Source organism: Lissotriton helveticus, chromosome 5_1, assembly GCF_964261635.1.
Source record: "Lissotriton helveticus chromosome 5_1, aLisHel1.1, whole genome shotgun sequence".
Taxonomy (NCBI): Eukaryota; Metazoa; Chordata; class Amphibia; order Caudata; family Salamandridae; genus Lissotriton; species Lissotriton helveticus.
In genome coordinates this window covers 39,735,051-39,758,056 of record NC_136065.1, presented here as the reverse complement: position 1 = coordinate 39,758,056, position 23,006 = coordinate 39,735,051, and positions in this window count along the sequence as shown.

Genomic DNA, 23,006 nt, shown 5'->3' with positions numbered 1-23,006 from the left:
CCAGCGCCTAGAGACCCTTACGGGTGATTGTGCGCTTTACAAATGTGTATTTACTTACTTACTTACGAAATAAAATATATAGATAAAAAACACACGGCTAGAAATTTTGGAGAGGGTGGCAGACCGGGCGGACTACTGGCGGCCAAAATCTGTGAGGGAAAGAAACACACCACAGTTCTCGGTATTAAAACTGAGAATGATGTCATGTCAACACACACATCTGATATTTTACACAGCTTCGTAACCTCCTTCAGCACACTATATGCATCTCAGCCAATTGCCTCAACAGATGATATCAACGAGTATCTTAGGGATGTGGCCATTGCTTGGCTGTCTGACCGCCAGAGGGAATACCTGGCGGCACCCATCACAGTGGAGGAAGTCACGGAAGTGATAAAAACATTACCGAATGGCAAGGCACCAGGCCCCGATGGGTACACGAACAAATTCTATAAACACTATGTGGACATTCTTGCTCCCAGGCTGACGGGAATGTACGGGGCGGCGTTCGACAAGGGCGAGCATCCCCCAACACTCCGTGAAGCAGTTATTATAGCCCTACTGAAACCTCACAAAGATCCGACCCAATGTGACTCATATAGGCCACTATCATTGATCAATGTTGACTCCAAGATTTTGGCAAAGATCCTGGCTATGAGGTTAACACCATTGATGACCAACCTGGTGCTGCCTGACCAGGCGGGTTTTGTCCCGACCCGATCCACATCCCATAATACCAGAACGATATTTGCCCTGGCTCATTATCTCCAACCCAAGACGAAGGCGATTGCGGTATTGCTAGACGCTGCAAAGGCGTTCGATTCAATCGAATGGAGAGGCCTAATCACAGTATTACACCGTATGGGCTTCCCAAAAAGATTTGTCCAATGGGTGTCCCTCATATACACTAAACCCAGAGCCAAGGTCAGAATAAACGGGCACGTGTCCAACAGTTTTGCGGTGGAGCGCGGAACCAGACAGGGCTGCCCGCTCTCCCCCCTGATATTCGCCCTGGCTTTGGAACCACTGGCCTGTATTATAAGACAGAACTATAAAACATCTGCCTTGCAGTTCCCCGCCCGACCGCTGCACATCTCATTGTACGCGGATGACATGGTGCTTTATGTTCGGGACCCACAAGTACACCTCAACCAGCTATTGAGAGAGTACATAAAATTCGGCGGCCACTCAGGATTAACGATAAACTGGTCAAAATCCTCCATTATTCCCCTCACAGACACTACGACTCCCTTCGATATTGACTACCCCTTGGAGTGGCAGACCGAACCGGTACGTTATCTGGGGGTACAATTCCATAGAGACCCGGATATAGTGATTCGCGCAAACTATGGCGTAACTATTTCCAAGCTGGAGGACAAAATAAGGCACTGGATACAGCTACCGCTGTCACTGGCAGACCGTATTGCAATAGTTAAAATGAATATATTGCCCAAACTGCTGTATCTGTTCACTAATATCCCCATTACTCCACCCGGTGAGATATTCCGTAGGCTCAAGTCACTGACACTGCAACTCATTTGGGCGGGGAAGCAGGCACGGATTGGCCTTCAGACATTGACGCTCCCATATGCCAAGGGGGGATTTGGAGTGCCAGATTTTAAACTTTACTATCTATGCGCGCAGGTGCAATATGCAGCCTACTGTTTCCATGTGGTGCCATATCTGACTCACACAGCGATTGAGGAGGGTGATGCGGCCCCGGTCCCTCTCGACGCCATCCTGTCTTATAAACGCCCACCGTTACACGCTCGCGACATTAACACGGTAGATACTACCATCAAGGCATGGCATGAACTTGGGAGGTTGGCGCACAAATTACTGCTCTATGCACGTAACATGCCATTACATGATCACTCAGCACTATCTGTCACATGTGAGAAGGTGGGAATATCGTTATTACAACGGGTGGGCATTGAACAGATGGGTGACTTATTTAAAGAGGGTAGATTTGTAGATGCGGAAGAACTACAGTACATACACAACAAGACACAGATGTTCTCTTTCACTCCTTACAGACTAAAGAGAGCCATGTTGGAGTTGTACCCTACCTTCCCGGAGGAACCGGCTTCACTGGATGCACTACAACTTATCATTACAACGCAAGACCTGTCCCACCTAACATCGAGGTTATATTCCACTGCGCAGGCTGACATCCCACGGACTGCGGACAAGGCCAGGGCCAGGTGGGACTTGGTGTTGGACGGCCCGTTGACAGAGCGGGAGTGGGAACAGGCTTGCGCACTTACGCAGATTCTGACCCCTAACGGGAATCTTAAAATCATACAATACAAGTATTTGCACCAGGCATACTACACCCCGGCGCGAATGGGCAGGTTCGGCATGAGAGATGACACCAGATGCAAAAGATGTGGTACTGAGGGTGCTGATTTTATTCATCTAGCCTGGGGCTGTACTAAAATACAGGAGTACTGGACAGATATGGTTACTTCGCTAACGACAATGGTGGGGACTGAGGTGGAGTGCACGATCCGCTGCTGTTTATTGGGCATTGTGCCGCAGCTTAAATCATCCAAGCGCAAATTTTGTGCGATTGCCCTGCTGCTGGCCAAGCTGCAAATATCCCAATGCTGGCACTCTACACAGGTGCCCACTATAAGAAAATGGTTCCAGGATATGTCCAGCTGTAGGGACAAACTACTAACATACGAAGAAAGTTTGCCAGCACGATCTAGGCCCAAAGACTTTTGGACATACTTCACTGAATATTTGGTCACGTTGGAGGCTGACTCGGAGTGACAGGTGACACTGTGGTTGGTCAGCGCGACGGGTTCTGAAGCAGTCAGGGAAAATGAAACGCAGCGTTTACACTATACTTCTTGACATGGACGATTGAAATGTGAGGGTCTCATTGTTGGGGTTTTATGTTAGTGTTTAATGTGTATGTTCTAACACACCAACAAAATTTCCAAAAAACAAGGCCTCATTTATATGCTTTACCCCGCCGGACGGATGTTGTCGGCTGAATGGCTGTGTATAACTCAAATTGAACACGCACTTTAAATTCTATCGCAGCCGGCCCCAGGGTTGTAGGCTCCTGGCTGTGTAACCATCTGTTGCTATGAATAAAGGTCTTATATAAAAAAAAAAAAAGAAAATAATCACTATTCCCACTCCAGTGAGTGCAACAGTAAGGAAAGTGTTGGTTAGCGGAGAGCTAAAAAGTACTATTCCTACTCCAGTGAGTGCAACAGTAGGGAAAGTGTTGAATAGCGGTCGAGTAAATATTACTATTCCCACTGCAGTGAGAGCAACAGTAGGGAAAGTGTTGGATAGCGGAGGGGTAAAGATTACTATTTCCACTCCAGTGAGTGCAACAGTACTGAAAGTGTTGGATAGCGTAAGTGAAAACTTTACTATTCCCACTGCAGTGAGTGCCACAGTAGGGAAGGTTTTGGATAGGGAAGGGTAACAATTACTATTCCTATTCCAGTGAGTGCATTAGTAGGGAAAGTGTGGAATAGCGAAGGGAAAAAAATATTATTCCCACTCCAGAGAGTGCAACAGTACGGAAAGTGTTGGATAGCGGAGGGGTTCAAAACACTATTCCCAATCCAGAGATTGCACCAGTAGGGAAAATGTTGGATAGCAGAGGGTTAAAATGTATATTTCCAAAATAATAAATTCTACATAAAAAAACAAGATATTAACTACAATACAACAATTGTCAATAACACAAAAATTAAAAATATATATAAAATATTAAAAATTACAAGGGATAGAAACATAAAATGTTAAAAATACTAAACATTAACCACAAACATTAATTTATGAAAAAGTAAAAAATATTTAAAAAAACAATATTTAATATAAATTAGTTATAATCAAAAACATTAATTATTACACAAAACAATACTTTTCATTTCCCACCCTATAACCCTACACCTTTCATAACACACCTACATTTCTATCAAAGTGTAGCTCTATAATTAATATAATTTATTATCAAATAAACAATTATTATTAATAATCAAAAATGTATTTTAAACATATAAAAATGAATTTGCGCACCAAACATTACCCCAATAACTTCATAATTCCTGCACAAAATAAAAGTAAACATTTACCATAAAAATGTATAAATTAATAAGTCAATAATAATTAGCAAATATTTACTAATTAATACATCTTTAAATAATTTCCACCCTATACCCCAACACACACATACAAATTATTACACAATTTCCATAACTAATTTAACACTATTAAATTATTATCAATTAACAACTTATTAATTAATTACAATTAATACACTCCCCACCCTTTACTACTATAAACCCCACAACTTACATCTCTATTTAATTACACAATTTTCATATTTCATTTTCAATCAATTAATTACCATTAATCAACAATTAATTATTAATTAATTTTAAATAAATAACTTCACACCCTATTCCCCTATAAACCTGGGAACAGCTCCTACATAATTGACACAATTAACATATTTACCAATTAAATAATAATAATTATCAAACAATTCATAGCTAATTAATATTAAATGAACTACCACAAACAACACTATAAAATATAAATTAAATAAATACTAATAAATCAAAAAACTGTAATTACTTTATTAAAATTAAATTAGTACCCACCCTATTTCTCTATAAACCCCAACCTGCTCCTAAAAAATTGCCACAAATAACATCATTATCAATTAATTAAAATGAATAACCAATCAATAATTAACTAATACAAAATTAATTATAAATACTAATAAATAACAAATATTAATTACCTTATTAGAATTAAATTACTTCCCATTCTACTCCCGTACACAACTTGCTCCTAAAACAAATAACACAATTAATGTAATTAGCAATTAATTAATAAAAACTAATAATCAATTAATAATTAATAAAAAGAAAAATCATTATACATACTAATAAATACAAATTATTAATTACTTTACTATAATTACATTTCTTCCTACCCTATTCCCCTATAAACCCACAACCCACTCCTAAAAAAATGTAACACTATTAAAATATTTATGAATTAATTAATTAATATAAATTAATACACAAATAATAATTAATTATACAAAATGATTTATTAATACTAATAAATACAAAATCTTAAATACCTTATTATAATCAAGATACTTCCCATCCTATTCCTCTATACACACACAACCCGCTACAGAACAAAAAAAAGCAAAATGTAATTAACATAAAATTATTCACTTATACAAACAAATTAGATCACATACTTTTAAAATACAAACTAAAATACATCACACTAATATACAAATTGATATTATAAACAACTATATTTTTACAAACGTTATTACTGACTTCGATATTTAAAAAAAATATTTCTTACCTTACTGTCGATATTCCGGTCCATGACATTCTTGCAGTCGATATTCTTGTATTACGATATTTGCAACTCAATATTATGGTAGTTCGATAATCACAACTCGATATTCTGTCTGTGCACCCTCATATACTGATGACATATTATTAAATACTAAAATAACTGCAGCAAGCTGGGGAACATGGCGGTCGCTAGTTAGCAACGGTCGCAAGCTCTCAGAAGCTGATGGTGGACAGTTTGCGCTTACTGTAACGGATTTGGCAATGTAAACTTGGCATGAGGATGCTGCTGGGTTAAGTTTCTATTTTTTTGGCAATGTTAGGGTGTTTTTCTCTAGTTTCCTTACCACGCTAGCCCCAACATTTTCGGCGGTGCTGCGCGGCGGAGGAGAATCGTTGCTGAGACGCGGGGAGGACTGTGGGGGGAGGCGGCAGCATGGCTTGGGAGGAGTCACCGCGCTGCAGCAAGGAACAGTTTCCCGCAAAGGAGCACCGACGGGCTGGGAGTACTCAGCACTGCCCAAGACTACGCAAAGGAGAAATGCCTTGAGAAGTGTATGCTTAAAAGTCCTGCTTTGATCTCTAATCAGAAGGCGGAGGGAAATGCAAGCGGAACAACCCCGGTAACAGCCGCTGTCGGCAGTAGGTGTTCCTGCAGGGTGGTGACGTGGGGAGGGGGAGGGGCAGGGTGGGGGTAGTAATGTATGGATTATGGAGTTTAACAGGTAAGTAAACATATAAATAAATAAAATGAATTTCGTTGCACGCACTGCATCGCATTTGGTAATGCAGTGTGCTCAACGAAATTTGTTTTATTTTATATGTTAGGAGAATCAGAAACATTGCCAGCCCAGCCGAGCTTCCCCAATTTAGAGAACTTAATGATGACAATGCTATCCAAAATAAGGGAGAGGTCTGTTATCTCTGAAACTAATCAACAAAAAATACAAGGGCACTGTGAATCAATGGAAGAAAAATCTCAATAGTTTAGTGGAACGAGTTGGAGCTATTGAACTCGCACACGAGCAGCTCTGAACGAAGGTGGCAGATAATCAAGAGGAGATTCTGAAGTTAAAGAAAAACTAACAAGAATTGAGAAACAAGTTAGAAGCCCATGCAAACAATGCGAGATGAAATAATATAAGAATTCTGAATGTTACTGAGGGGTCGGAAGGTGGGGATATTAAGGCCTTCGTAGTTTCCCTAATAATGGAGCAGAATAAGGATCTTGATCAAGCTTTACTGGAGGAAGATATACAGAGAGTTCATCGGGATCCCTTTGTACTGCGTATAGGTAGGAAGGCAGCGAGAAGGATCCTAGTAAACTTTAAAACCTACATACTGAAAGAAAGTATCCTTACAGGAGCACTACAAGCGGGATCATACAGGAAAAATGACTGGTCGTTCCGTATAAGGTCGGATATGTCCTGAACAACACTGGATAGACCGTGGGAGCTTGGCAAAGATATTCAGGAACTAAGAGTTCTTCACGCCACTGTGAATATCCGGTTCCCCGCAACCCTAAGGGTCATGAGGAATAATAAGATGCATCATTTCCGTGATTCAAAATGATGTGAGAGTCTGTATAGAACAGATTAAAGCACAAACATTAGAATAGTGATATATATAAGTCCATCAGGAGGTAGGAGAGCTCAAAAAAGAGGTGTAACCAGTATACCTCAAGTTGTGAGGGAGGGTTACCCAGGGAAGGTGTGGTGGTTAATAGGCATAAAATGGAAATTTAGGAAAAAGCAAAAAAATAAGAATCACAAAAGGTGGGGTAGCATGTGGGGAAAAAGTAAAAAAATCCTCAAATGTCATTTATCTTTAATTTTGTAGTTAATTTAGATGTGTTATGGCTGTCTTTATTATTTGAATTTTTGGAGTTACTCAAAAAATTCGAGGAACGTTACCCATCTGAATGGCAGATCTAACTAAGTCTAAATGTCTGAAAATCCTTACATGAAACGTCAATGGGTTGAGGGTGATACCAAGAAGGAGAAGGATATTAGAGTGTTTGAAGTTGTGTGATTCAGATATTATTTTTATTCAAAAATCTCTTAAAAGAAGAATGGTCGGTAGTTTTAAAAAGTCATCCATGGATAGACCATTGTATTTGTACCGCCCAAGCAGGTACCATAAAAGGGGTTGCAATTGTGGTTAAAAAAGCTTCCCAATGTATTTTAAGTGAAACGTGGGTTGATCCATTAGGTAGATGGGTAATAGCAAAGGCAAAGATCCAGGGAAATTGGGCCTCACTCGTAGGTTATTATGGGCCAAACCTGGATGATCGACTCCCCTAAATACATTATTTTTACGTTTATTTGAGATAAACAACCCCATTATCATGGGGGGATTTTAATGTACCCCTTAACCTTGCGCAGGATACAATGTCTAAGAGGGCGGCTGTCACTACACCAAAATTGAGAGCGACCCTAACACAAATAATCCAAGACCTAGGTTTTGTCGATATTTGGTCCTTAAAAGACGGACAGGGATTGAATAGCAGCCTTTTTTCAAGATATTGATCTCTCACTCCTCAGTGATGAATTTAGAGAAGAATTATCCGCCCCCTTCACAATAGAAGAAATTTATAGCGCAATAAAAAGCCTAAAGAAAGGCAAGGCTACAGGACCTGATGCTCTCCCAAACAAAATCTATTCCCATCTGAAAGAAGAATTGGCTCCCATTTTGCTTGATCTTTTTAATTTGGCATATATTTTAAAACAAGAACTCCCTCCATCCTGGGACCTAGCCACAATAATCATCTAAATAAAACCTAATAAACATCCAAGGTTATGTGAATCATATAGGCCGATCTTCCTTCTCAACAGTGATTATAAATTGTATCCTTAGATAATTACGTAAAGGTTGGATCGGATGGTTGGCCTCTTTATTCACAATGATCATAAGGGTTTTATAAAGGGTAGGTATTTACATGACTTAACCCATGAGTTGGTAGGCGCAATTGACTTAGCAATGGAAAGTGCCAGCCCCTAGCTGTGATGACATGCGACGCAGCCAAAGCTTTTGAAAGGGTTAGTTGGCATTTCTTTCAAGAGTTGATTCAGCATTTTAACCTAGGTCACAATTTCATTACTGCAATTAAGACTCTCTATAAAAATCCATCAGCCGGAGTTTTAGTAGATGGCATTTTATCTAAGCAGGTTACAATAGGCAGGGGTGCCCACTTTCTCCCCGATTGTTTAATTTGTATATAGAGCCACTTGCCATTAAATTAAGGGCATGTAAGAATATCATACCATTCTCCTGTAATGGGTGGGCTAAGAAAATCGGCCTTTATGCAGATGACTTGATGATATTTACCGGCCATTTACAGGACTCAATAGTAGCCATTTGGGAAACGTTAGAGAGATTGGGGGAAATATCTGGATATGCTGTTAATCCAGCCTAGACAGAGATTATGCAATGGAACACAAATTACAGGTGTGACCTAGTCCGACATAGCATCAGGTATTTAGGGATCGCGGTGGTCCAGGAACTTGATTTATTAGCAAAAACAAATTTTGATAAAGTTACTTCTACGGTCAGGAAACAATTACAACAGTGGGAATCGTAACCTCTATCTTTCCTGGGCAAGTCTAATCTCCTAAAAATGGCAATTGTACCTAAAAATACCTTTTTATCATGCGAGGTTCCTGCATGAGGGCGTATGGGGCGGAGCCCCACCAGTCTCGGAGGAAGGAGATTGACAGACTGGTCTGAGGCTGCAGCACTTATTCTGTCTTGAAGCAGTGCAGCACGGCTGAGTACAAACACACGCTGCGCATGCGAGATGGACGACTTCAATATCGCCCCAATAACGCATGTGCAGTGTGGAAAGGGGCGACCGCTAGGTCCCCCCGAACGTATGGATGGGGGCCCGAACCTCCCGGGAAGCCATTTTGGGCGGGGTGGGCGTGGCCCGGCTGGTATGCCCAAAGCTGCGTAGCCGGAGCGCGCCTTCCCCCCGCCCGAGAGGGGTTGTCCTAGACACCTTGAAGGAAGACCACGCCCAGTAGGCGTATCGGGGACGGGTACACGCCCTGCCGCAGAAGGATAAAGGAGCGGGAACCCTGAAGATTGTCCTCTTGTTCCTCGGATCGGAAGGCTGCACCCACTCGTTGCTCGTGAGCCCTCGACGGAACAAGCAGCAATTTTGAACGTGGTAATCTTGTTTTTTATCTTTCAGTTTCGACACTTGATTTCAGGACCTCGTGGATCGACCTAAGGCGGAGGACTCGAAACCATGCCTGGCAAGCAAGCAGGAAAGGGTTCCGAGATGGAGAAGATGTTACGCCTGTTGTCGACCCGGATGGCGTGTATGGACCGAAAGCTCGGTCAAGTCCAATCGCTCGGTAGAGGTTTGGCGGAGGTAAAGAAACAATTGGCTGCAATGAACGACCCAGGTCAGCCGAAAAAGGTAATAGGCCCGGCCTTGCCGGGAGTGGTTCCCGGGTTAAGAGGGAAGCGGGTCAAAGAAAGGGCAGTCTCGGGGGGTGTCCCGGCACCAGAGGTGCCGCCCATCGTCCCCCTAGTACCGGCTGGTAACCCGGTTCAGGAACCAGTTTTAGGCCAGCCTATCGCAGTGGTGATCACCTCGACCGAGGATGATGAAATGCCCCCAGAATTGGCCGCACAGTTGACCGCATGGCTGAAAACAAAGGTGGGGGGCACAGCGACCCCGGGAGATCCGGCCGAAGAGGCCAGAGTGTTAATGAAGCAGTTGCGGCAATCGAGAGATGTCGCAAGGGCGAGTGTTCCTCTTGTTCCCCCACAGGTGGCGCCAGGAGTACCAGCAGCTGGTCAAGAGAAGGCGACAGCAGCAATAGCCGATCCGGGTAAGCTCGCATTGCCAATGGTGGGGGAGGGCTCGATACCCTCAAGGCGGGAAAAAGTTGCACAGCACGTTCCCTTGGCCACGAAAGAGTTAATATGGGGAGACAAGTATGTCAACATGTTTTCATTGTTAACGGACCATCGTGAGATGGAGTATGCTAAAACGCAGAAAGATTTGTGGCACCCTAGTGTATGGCGCGCCAAGATGGCCGAGTTCAGGGTGGAAGAGACAGTGACGAATTGGGTTAAGGCCTTCTCTATATTTACCGCAGTTATGGGGGAACGTAAACCTGATGTTATGACTGAGTTGGTTTGGTATCAGAATCGCATTATGGATTTTTATTCAATGTACGAGGGGGAAGAATGGAAAGGCTATGACATGAAGTTCCGTAAAGCAAAAGAATTTGATGCTTCTCTGTCTTGGGATTGTTTGGACTCGGTGTCATGGCACAAGCAACTCCTGCCAGGGGTGACAGGTACGTCCTCGCCAGGCGGGAGCGGGTCCGGAGTTGTCCGCCAAAAGCCCGGGGTGCCCTTTCGAGCAGGCACAGGTGGGGGCTATCAGCCTAGAGTTGGCGGGAAGGGCGGACAAGGAGGGGTCTGTTGGGGCTTCAATCGAGGCAATTGTAACAGACCACAGGGGACATGCAAGTTTAAGCATGTGTGTGCCGGCTGTGGGAATTCCTCACACCCGGAAAGTGCTTGTAGATCAAAGAATGTCGGGGCGGGTGGAAAAGGAGGACCTAAGCAGGAGTGAGGTGGACCTTTGTGACCGATTGCCTACACCCGTTGATCTAATGGTTATGATTCCGTGGTTAAACAAGTACCCTGATCATGTGTCCGCTGGGGTGTTGAGGAAGGGTTTTTTACATGGCTTCCACATCCCGGTGGGGGAAGTTCGGGGGAACTCCTTTTGTAGAAATCAGTTATCGGTACGGCACAACCCAGGCGTGGCAGAAAGGAAAATAGCTAAAGAAGTCAGTTTAGGACGAGTGGCTGGCCCCTTTTCCTGCCCGCCGGTGGCCGATTTCATATGTTCCCCGTTAGGGGTGGTCCCGAAGAAAGATCCGGGGGAGTTTAGACTCATACATAACCTGTCTGCTCCCAGGGGTTCCTCGGTGAATGATGCCATAGACCCAGAAGTTTGTTCGGTACGATACGCATCGTTCGACGATGCCGTGGCCATTTGGAACCACCTAGGTCCCGGGGCGCTGATGGCGAAATGTGATATCGAATCAGCATTCCGGTTGCTTCCGGTGCACCCGCAGGATCAGCGCCTGCTAGGTTTTGCATTTCAGGGAAATTATTACATGGATAAATGCATGCCCATGGGTTGTTCCATTTCATGTGCATATTTTGAGATGTTTAGCTGTTTTTTGGAATGGGCATTTACAGAGGCCACAGGGCATAGACATGTTATGCATTATCTCGATGATTTTCTGTTTTTGGGGGCAGCCGATGATATGAATTGCGCACAGGCGCTGTATGATTTCTGCATCCTCATGAATGAATTCGGTGTCCCATTGGCACCAGGTAAGACGATCGGACCATCTACTTCACTGGAGTTTCTGGGTATTGAGCTCGATTCTGTGGAAGGGTGTTTCCGACTACCAGTAGACAAAGTGACCAAGTTCCGGGCTTCCTTGATGCAATGCCTGAGTGGGGAGAAAGTGACCCTGCACCAGTTACAACGAACAGTGGGTCAGCTTAATTTTGCCCTGAGGGTGATTCCTATGGCCCGCCCGTTTTCGCGCTCTATCGCGCAGGCTATGGGTGGTCTCAAAGAGGCTCACCACCGTACGAGACTGTCTGGAGAGGTTCGCCAGGATATGCCGATTTGGTTGGCATTTCTGGCGGACTTCAAGGTCGATTCGTCTGGAGTTCCCCGCCAGAGTCTTCGGTGGAATTAGGTCTATGGACCGACTCGGCTGGGAGTGTGGGTTTTGGCGCCATCTTAAGTGATCGATGGTCGGCACAAACATGGCCAACATGGTGGCACTCCGACGGCCTCACAGGTAACATTGGGTTCCTGGAGTTATTCCCCATTTGGGTGGCTCTGATGACATGGGCTGATGATTTCAGGGGCCATTCAGTGGTGTTTTGGTCCGACAATATGACTGTCGTAGATTGCATTAACCAACAGGCAGCACGCTGCAAAATGATTTTGAGATTGTTGAAAGAGATTGTGCTGCTGTGCATGAGATTGAATGTACTGTTCAGGGCAAAACATGTGCCAGGTGTACTCAATCTTGCGGCTGATGCACTCTCTCGTTCACGTATACAGGCATTCAGGGGTTATCTGCCCACAGCAGACTTAGAGGCAGCACCATTCCCAGAAGCAATGTGGCTTATCGGTGCCTCGGATTACAAGACCTCGTGGCAGCGAGTCTAGCCCCCAGGACAAGGAAAGCATACGAAGGAGCGTTTCGTTCTTATTGCACATATTTGGGTCCTGTAGGGAGTCTGCATTGGGGTCAGGAGGAGTCCTTCCTGGGGTACCTGGTTGCACTACACAGGGAGGGCCGATCAGTGGCTACGGCCGGTAGGCATAGGGCGGCCATTTCCTTCATGGCCCAGGTACACGGCATAAAAGATCCTACAGGTTCTTTTTTGGTGAAGAAAGCCCTTTGCGGCTGGCAGCGCCTTGAGGGTTGCAAGAGAGATACGAGGCACCCGATCGGCTTAGGCAGACTGTCTCTGCTTTTAGCAAAGCTGGATGAGACGTGTTCCTCCCATTACGAAGCAGTTCTGTTCCGGGCAGCGTTCACATTGGCATTCCATGGGGCCATGAGGGTGAGCGAACTTGTCGCAAGGAACAAGAGAGATATGGAGGGAGGTTTGTGCAGGGATCACATCCAGATAAGGGGTGATTCGATGGTGGTCATGATAGCCAGGTCCAAGACTGACCAGGGGGCTATGGGAGATAGTGTGGTCGTGCAGCGCAAGCGTGGGTCCCCCGTCTGCCCGTTGAAGTGTGTGGAAGACTATTTGGCGCTAAGAGCGGCCACTTGGGGGGGGAGCTTGCTCCGACACAAGGATGGCACCCCACTGACGAGATTTCAGTTTCAGAGGGTGCTGGCACTGGCAATCGCTGACGCGGGCATGGACCCGTGCGATTTTGGGACCCACTCCTTTAGGATAGGGGCTGCTACTGAGGCTACAGCCAGGGGTCAGAGTGCCGAGGAAGTGAAACAGCTGGGCCGTTGGTCCTCGAATTGCTTTAAGAGGTATGTGCAATTGCACATGTTGTAAGTGATCAATTGACATGCACTCACGTTTTCTGTCTTTTGTTTACTTTGCAGTTTCGCGGGCCTGCCATGCAGGGCGGAATTGGAGGTCGACCCTACATCAAGTGACCAGCGGTCAGAGATCACCGACTGGGGAGAGGATAGTATGGGTCGTGGGCCACTCATACGTGAGACGCGCCGGTGACGTATTCAGGGAAGGTGACGCGATTCACGCACCTGGGGAATACGGGTTCAGAGTGGCTTTCCATGGGAAAGGTGGGCTCGTTTTTGACAAATTTGAGTCATTTTTTGAGGGACTTTTAGGGCGGCATAGGTCACCGCCATCTATAGTCATAGTACACCTGGGTGGCAACGATTTGGTGACACTGGGTAGACGAGTGTTACTTGAACGAATCTTGTCAACTGTTAGCTGGTTGGCTAAAAGAGTCCCGGGGTGCACGATTGCCTGGTCCCACATGATTCCTAGAAGGAGGTGGCAGGGGGGCCTTTCGGTGTCAGCTCTGAACCATTCAGTAAAACGGGTCAATAATAAGATTAATAGACTCTTCCGTTCTGCACAGTTGCATGTTATTCCTCATGGGTGTATCCGGGGTGACCATATGTATTTGAACGATGGGGTTCACCTGTCCAGGGTGGGGAATGACTTACTAATAGGAGATGTAGTTGCATGGTTGAGAGGTTTGAGGAAGCATGACCTATAGGAGGAGTTGGGGGGACCGGATAGTCGGTCAACTATCCGGTCTGTGGCGGTAAGGTCATGATCGGTGAGCAGGAATTTAAAGGTCCCTAGAGTGGGGCGCCACCCACAATGGATGGGAGCGCCCGGGGGAAGACGTCCATTGGCCCCTTCCACGGGGAGGCAGCACCCACTAAGGATGGGGCGCCTAGGGGGAGATGGCCATGGGCCCCTCCCAGGGGGGGGAGGCGGTTAAATGCCCCTCCTAATTTCCCGGGGGCCGGATATCCGCGACGGCGGATAGAGAGTATGGGGTGGGGGGGAGAGTCCACGCTGTCCTTCCTACGGAGACCTCATACGGGAACTCGGACGACCCTTAAGATGGCGTCGAGTAGAAAGGGGGCCCCCACCACGACAAGGGAAGGTACAGTTGGCAATGAGGGTAGAGCCCTCTGCGCATGCGTCGCTCACACGGTGAGGGCGGGAGTTTGGTAGTAGGGATCTGACACCGGTTAAGACCTTGCCGTTGGCCCTTAATGCTAGGATGTACAATTTGAATTAGAGTGTATGCATTTTCAGGATGTTAGCCAAAAGTACAGGACTGCATCGAAATGTAATAAATGTCAAATTGTACATAATGCATAATGATGAAACTTTTAATTTAATGTTTTAAATTTTGTTTCATATTTTAATAAATACGGCCGGGAGGGTGACTCCCTCCCGTCTTCCAAAAAAGTCAACTATTGTCCGACTTCCCATCCTTGGGGATGTGTGTTGGGAGGGGGTGGCGGGCATCCCGGCCATATGGAAAGGGGCGACCGCTAGGTCCCCCCGAACGTATGGATGGGGGCCCGAACCTCCCGGGAAGCCATCTTGGGCGGGGTGGGCGTGGCCCGGCTGGTATGCCCAAAGCGGCGTAGCCGCAGCGCGCCTTCCCCCCGCCCGAGAGGGGTTGTCCTAGACACCTTGAAGGAAGACCACGCCCAGTAGGCGTATCGGGGACGGGTACACGCCCTCCCGCAGAAGGATAAAGGAGCGGGAACCCTGAAGATCGTCCTCTTGTTCCTCGGATCGGAAGGCTGCACCCACTCGTTGCTCGTGAGCCCTCAACGGAACAAGCAGCAATTTTGACCCACCCACCAGCCCCTGATAGCAAATGTTTGGAGGAAATAAAGTTTTCTGAGTGATGAAAGTATAGGCCTTTTCCGTTTCCTTGGTAGAGTGAATAAAGGAATGTTGAGAATGTATATGGTTTGCATTGGAGAATTTCTTCTTGCAGGAATGATCAGTAATAGCAGTAAGATGATGTGGAATTTTTTCCTTTTAGTAGATAAACAACTGTCGTATTTATTTGTCGGGCGGTAAGGTCATGATCGGTGAGCAGGAATTTAAAGGTCCCTAGAGTGGGGCGCCACCCACAATGGATGGGAGCGCCCGGGGGAAGACGGCCATTGGCCCCTTCCACGGGGAGGCAGCACCCACTAAGGATGGGGCGCCTAGGGGGAGATGGCCATGGGCCCCTCCCAGGGGGGGGGGCGGTTAAATGCCCCTCCTGACTAATTTCCCGGGGGCCGGATATCCGCGACGGCGGATAGAGAGTATGGGGTGGGGGGGAGAGTCCACGCTGTCCTTCCTACGGAGACCTCATACGGGAACTCGGACGACCCTTAAGATGGCGTCGAGTAGAAAGGGGGCCCCCACCACGACAAGGGAAGGTACAGTTGGCAATGAGGGTAGAGCCCTCTGCGCATGCGTCGCTCACACGGTGAGGGCGGGAGTTTGGTAGTAGGGATCTGACACCGGTTAAGACCTTGCCGTTGGCCCTTAATGCTAGGATGTACAATTTGAATTAGAGTGTATGGATTTTCAGGATGTTAGCCAAAAGTACAGGACTGCATCGAAATGTAATAAATGTCAAATTGTACATAATGCATAATGATGAAACTTTTAATTTAATGTTTTAAATTTTGTTTCATATTTTAATAAATACGGCCGGGAGGGTGACTCCCTCCCGTCTTCCAAAAAAGTCAACTATTGTCCGACTTCCCATCCTTGGGGATGTGTGTTGGGAGGGGGTGGCGGGTATCCCGGCCATATGTGTCTGTGAGGCAGTCGTGAGGGCAAACAGGCGGTACCTAAATCAGCTGTTTTTCCAGGACTTCGGTCGAAAACTCGTCTCGCCCGGATATCTGAGGTAGCTCAGGACATTCTGCTACCATCCAGCCTCCACTTCTGACTGGCTGACCCTTGAGACTGTCACCCTATGACAATAGGAGGCGGGATTTCAAGTACTGCTTCCTGTATTTTGTTTGTATTTCCCTCCTTGCTTCAGCCCGGCCCGAGAGAAAGCTCAAGGAGAAATGTCATAATCAAGCTGAAAACACTGAGTACAGGTGAGTGAGCCTTGCCTCATTAGTCAAACTGCCTTAAAAGCCTGGCGAGCGTCATCTCCATTCCATGGCTGCCACATTTACAGTCTGCAGTTAGCATAAGCGATTGTCCCCACCCCGTCTGCAGTTTGGGGGTTCAGCTTCAGTGAAGTGTCTGTGATCTCAGCTACGACTCTCTGTCCAGCCCAATAAAACTAACCACAAAACACTGCTCACTGTTTGCACCTCCAAAGGAAGAAATGCAGGATGCACTCCGACCTCAGCAACAGGAACACAACCCATTCAAACTGCCTTTTCGGTTGACAGTGTGTTAGCAAACTCCAGCGTAACTTGGTCCAGGAAGAAACACTGCCACCCCCACAATAACAGCAGCCCTTTCAACCCTCCAGCCACCGCTTCTTGCAAACAGACAACATAACATCACAAGTTCAGTTTTCCTTGTGTCTTTTTAGCATTGATAGACGATGCAAAAGAACGAGAGCACGTCATGAGCATAAAAAAAAGAAATAGGGTTTGAGGTTGCAACAGCCCAGTTCTTTATGCAAAATAAAAACTGAAAGACAATATTTAAATTAGATGCAGTGTCGGCAACCCCCGGAAACACTGCGACTACATTGCATAAAAGCCCCAGTGTGCACCCGCTCTCAAAGTTAAACTGTTTTCCAATACAAAATATATTTTTTTTTAATCACTGGTCAGCTCTCACTGAGACTTTAAACTGCACAAGCACACCTGTTGTGCACCTTTCGTTTACGTTGCTCTCGCAGAAATGGTGCCCATTTTCCAAGGAAAGGTGCAATTTAAAAGTAAAAATGCCCAACAGAAATTCATAAATAAATGTGGTGTTTAGTGTATAACAGCCATTCCATTCCAGGTTTATGTTTTGCCTACGAGGTGGTTTCAGAATGTAATTGTCCCTATGCATTGGGCATATTTTCTTTTCCCAACAGCATATTGATATGTGTCTTTTTTTAAATCTCTAGAACAAAACAACAATAGTAAGTATCCCTTTGACTCCATTATTTAGTGCACAAAGCCTCGTTACCTGCCTCTGTTACATGCGATACTTGTTTGAATATTTCTTGTATGCTAGTAATACATACAAACTATCATTAAGACGTATTGGTTTGTTTTTAGGTTGTTTCGTTCCATTAACCCCTCCCATGCTGGTGACGGAACCGCTCGTCACCAGCCAAGGACGAGCTGTGCTGATGATGGAGCGGTTCCGTCACAACCCGCTCGACGCGCCTGCGTGCCTGCCAGGCGCGGATTCGCCCCTGGTGGGACGTTCTGTTGAGCGGGTGGGGCCGTGACGGAACCGCTCCATCATCAGCACAGCGCACCGAGACTTGTGACGGAGCCCTCTACAAAACACCGCAGGGATGACCCTTCTGTTGGAACAGGCTTGGATATAGTCTCCTGCTTGCTTCATCGCGCTAAATACATTCTCCTTGCCAGCCTCGCTTTTACACTTTCTGCTAATTGATCCCCACCAGCCTCACCACTGACTCCCATCTCCCATCTCCCTTCTTCCATTTTCTTGCTTTGCTGGAGCAACACAGCTACAGAATGTGCTATATTATGCCACATCATTAGCTTTTTCTTGCCACAAAATAAAAAAAACACCCCTCCACTTTTAAAGTTCACCAGCCGCAACTGCATTTTATTTAACTCTATTCCATTAGAGTTTAAGAAGGACTGGATAAAGAAAATGCAAGGCCTTTTTTCTAGTTTCATATGGGGCAAGAAAAGACCTAGAACAGCTTGGCGGAAGTTCAGAGAAAAAAAGGAAAATGGTGGAATCCCAGACCTCCTTCAATACCAGAGAGCCTTCCATCTAAAAAACAACTATTAAGAGACACCGCTGACCTTTCACCATTTTTTCAAACTCTTACTTTCGGCCCATCGGACCGATCCAGCTTTTTTCTTTTTAAATTTGGAGACCCGAAACTTTTTTAAAAGGTGAGACTGAAAATTCTTCAGGCAGCATGTAAGGTATGGTTCCAACCGCGGCGATATTGCATATCCCGTATTACAGCAACTACGCCCCAATCTGGAAATTGCCTGGAACACCAGTTTGTTCACAAGACTCTCTTCTGTTCCAATTAAAGAATAAGGAATTGACAGACGGGGCCAATTGTTAGAGGGCTCTGAACTAATTTCTTGGCAGAAAATACAGGACATTACAGTAGGTTCTGTCTCCAAATCCAAATATTACCAGTTGCTAAGCTGGACCAAAGCATTGAGAAAATGTGGAAAGGGGAATCATTTTTTTCAGTCAAAATTAGTTTTGTCTCCGCCTGGTCGAAAGGAAATTCCAACATGGTACTGGAAGTTGATACAGTCTCATGAAGATTCACAGCCTTGGTTTAAAGCACCTTGGAGGAAGGAGCTGCAGAACTACGATTTGGACATACTATGGCAAGTATCTCTATCTTTTTTATGACACAGTGTTAAGTTTGCACCTCTAAGAAAAAATCACATATTTATTATCCACAAGGCATATTGGACTCCGCGAAGGCTCTCCTAAATGGGTTTAAAAGTCATGAAGAAGTGCCTAAAGTGCGGCAAAACAAATGCAGACGAAGCACATATGTTTTGGCCGTGTCCTTCCATGCAAGTCTTCTGGGAAAATGTAGGTGAAACGATTTCCAGTATTGTGGGGCATGAAATTAAAGTGAGTCTAGCGCTGGTCATTTTCGGAGTAATTCCAGATGAAGACCCTATAATTAATATAACTAAACAATATAAAACCCTTATTTTTAGTTCATTTTACTGGCGCATAGACAACTGTGCATTAAAAGGATTTTACCCGTTTCACCTTTAGAATGCGAATGGCTCAATTCTATACATAGAACTGCAAAATTAGGCTGGGCAACATATAACACGAAAAACAAAATTTTGGAACTTATACGATAATTGGTGTAAGAATACACCTCCTTAAGAGGAATTTCTACAAGTATTCTTTTCTTATTTCTCTTTTTTTTGTTTTTTCTCTTCTATGTTTTTTCCCTTTTTATTTTTTTTGTGTATATTATTTAGTCATATGATTAAGTAACTGTAACGCAGGTTGTCAGGGATTGTCCAAGATGGATTGGTAGCCCTGGACCGGAAATCAGTATATACTTGTGGAATGGAGAAAAAAGGAAAGCGTCTAGGCCAATAGAAGGTCGGAGATGTTGTACATCCCCTCCGTAAAGGAGAGATGCGACCCCCCCATACATTGTTTGCCCAAAGAAAAGCCGAAAAGCCAATTTTTCATCTCCAAACTTTAACTGTTTCTGACAAATGAGGACAAAAAATATATAAAAACATAACTGCACCAAAAAAAGTGTTTGGGGGACAGCCATGCTAAAGCCATGGCCCCCATGGAGACTAATCAGATGACTAAGGATGCGCCTGACCTGCTAACTGCCAGTGCGAAATACTATGAATGACTTCATAAAATACGTATTGCCTATACCCCCTCCCTCGAGATGTAGAAATTTTATTAAAAAAAGCATATGGTTACAGATGGTCTTTGTTCTAAATTCCACAGGAAAGAGATTGGACAATACTGACTAATAATATAGATTGATAAATTGGTTAGAGTCTATCAGGGACACAAATAATGGCCTAGCAGTTAAACTTGGTGATTTTTCTCAGGTCACCGCCACATTGCCGAAGTCTGGTGAGTCAGTGCCTGATTACATCTTAAGGTACAATGAAGTATGGGATGAAATGAAATGAAATGAAATGAAATGAAATGTCAATTTATAAAGCGCAGTTGCTGCCCTGGGGCGTCCAAGTGCTAACGGACAACTATAAAATTGCTTAGAAGGCAGAAAAAAGGAAATTAAGGAGAGGCATTGAAAAGAAAAGTCTTCAGCTGTTTCCGAAAGGTGGAAAGGTTTGTGTTGGATCTAAGTTGAAACGGAAGCGAATTCCACAGCTTGGTGGTGTTATAAATGAACATCCTGCCGCCAGCTCTTGCCTTTTTTATTCTGGGGACTATAGCCTTACATGCCAGGCTAGAACGAAGGGTTCTGCCAGGTTAATACTGTCTTGCTAGGTCCCGAGTGATGGCCGGTCCTTGGTAGAATATACACATCGCTTTGAAGGCGATTCTTTGTCGCACTGGAAGACAGTGCAGGCTGTGAAGGCCAGACTTTGCCAACGTCCTTCGGGGCAACCAGAGCACGGTGCGGGCCGCACAGTTTTGCACAATCTGGAGCTTGCGCAGTGTATATTCTGGAACGCCCAAATAAAGGATGTTATTATAATCCAAACGGGACTGAATCAAACCCTGGATGGCCACCTGCTTTGCCACCACCAGCAGAAGGGGAAGAACTTTCCTCAGCATCCTTAGGAGGCCAAAGCAAGTGGCCGCAAGTTTTGTGGCCTGAGTGTTAAATGAAAGAGTCTTGTCCAGCCAAACCCTAAGGCTTTTTATATTATCCCTGGGTATTGGGGGGTACCAAGACATGAAGGCCACAAGGGGTTGACAGCAGTAGGGTTAGTGGGCCCCAGGAGCATCAGCTCCGTTTTGTCCCCATTCAGCTTGAGGAGAGAAGAAGAGGAGAGAGGAAGTCATCCATCTCTTTACCTCCTATAAGCATTTTGACAGACCACCTGGGGATGGCAAGCCGGGCTCCTGTGCCAAGGAGACCACTAGCTGAGTGTCGTCCGCATAGGAGATGATCTTAATGCCAAACGGACAAACGACCTCCGCCAGTGGTCTCATGTAGATGTTAAAAAGCGCACGGATAACAGTGCAGGGGTACCACACACAACAGAGGTGTATAAAATATTAGCTACTCAAACACTTATGAATGCATTGTTAGCTTCGGTTGCCCATAGTTGTAAACTGCGCCGCCCTGATTGGTCCACTAAAGAATATCAAGAGTTGTGCACACTTCTCATAACCATGGAAAGAGATATTGGGGCATGTTATCAACGGCCAGCGATAATTATCGCTGGCCGTGCTCACCAATAATTTTATTATCGCAGGCTATCTCTGGAATTTATCGCCCTGGTAGCGCATTATTACCACAGTGTTTCTCCAGGGCGATAAAAATTTCAGAGATAGCGAGGTTATCGCCGTTTTTTTCAGGGAACATGGCTGACTTTCTAGCACTGTTCCCTGCAAAACGGCGATGACCTTGCTGATACGACCCACAGGTTTGTATCGAGCATAATCCACCCCAAAGTTGGTGATAGGTAAGTCTGTAGTTAAGCAGACGTTAGTTTTTGGAGAAAACAGCGGTTTTCTCCAAAAACTAACGTGTGCTAAAATGTTGGGGCAGCCTTGTAACTATCGTGATGTGTACATCAGCGATATTTGCAAGGTTGTCCATCTGGGGTACGCCCAGTGACCCCCACTTTGCATCTCTTTAAAGATGCAAAGGGAAGCTTTGGGAAAAAGGGTGCTAACATGTGATTATGCATGTTAGCACCCTCTTGTAAATAGGGTGATAGTTTTATCTCCGCTTTTTATAAATCCCTTGTAAATATACCCCGGTATTTTTAGGATAAGGAAGGGCACCACTAAAAATGACAAAAGAATGATGTTGCAGCAAGAGCAAAGAGAGGAGGAGCCAGATGGAATGTACTATCAGGGGGCACAGCATGGACAGTATAATGGACAAGGACACCAGAGAAGAAACAAGAGTGGGGCTCGGTGTTATGTCTGCCAAATATTCAAGCTAAAGTATCACCTAAGGTGGAAAAAATGCCACGGAAAATGCATTTCCTGCATGTATAAAGCATCATACTTAGGACATTTGAAAATTAGCACGTGAACTAACATATTAGAATTTGATGATACCACAGGTAATTGGAACAAAAGGGACAGACAGTTAGTAAGTAGGAACTGGACAGCTAAGGTACAAGGGAAACAAGTGAACTACACTTTACATTATTGTAGATGGAGAGACACTATTAATAACACCTAATGGTATTCTATATGATCCATTAATTCAGCAAAAGAATGATTATGCTGGGGCACCAAATGTGATTTCTAAAATATTAGAATATCCCTCATGGTCAGCTCGCTGCTTACACATGACACGGTGGGCGAATGTTACGCGTATAAATTTATCATGGAGTTTTTACAAATGGTGTGATCAATTTCAAAACACTTTTCCTGAAAGGATATGCCTTCCTCTCAGTAAATATTCCACATTGGACAAACAGTTACAGGGCGGTATGCAGTTTATTTGTGGCACTAAAGCAAACAAGGTACTTCCCCGGCACTGGAAAGACATGTGCCGTATTTCGTATCTTACACCGAATATTTCAATCGTGATGCACATTGCAGCCCATGACCCATTAAATTTGGGGTGTTTTGTTCAGAGATTTTATAGAGATATACATGAGCCTATTCTGAAGGCTAGACAAGTTTTATTCTTTGAGGTAACGCGTATATTATTTACTGGATATGGGGTTTATGATTTAGAATTGTCCCATGTTAACGTGTCTGCTGAGCCAGCTTTAGCATTCAGTGCAACAAGAG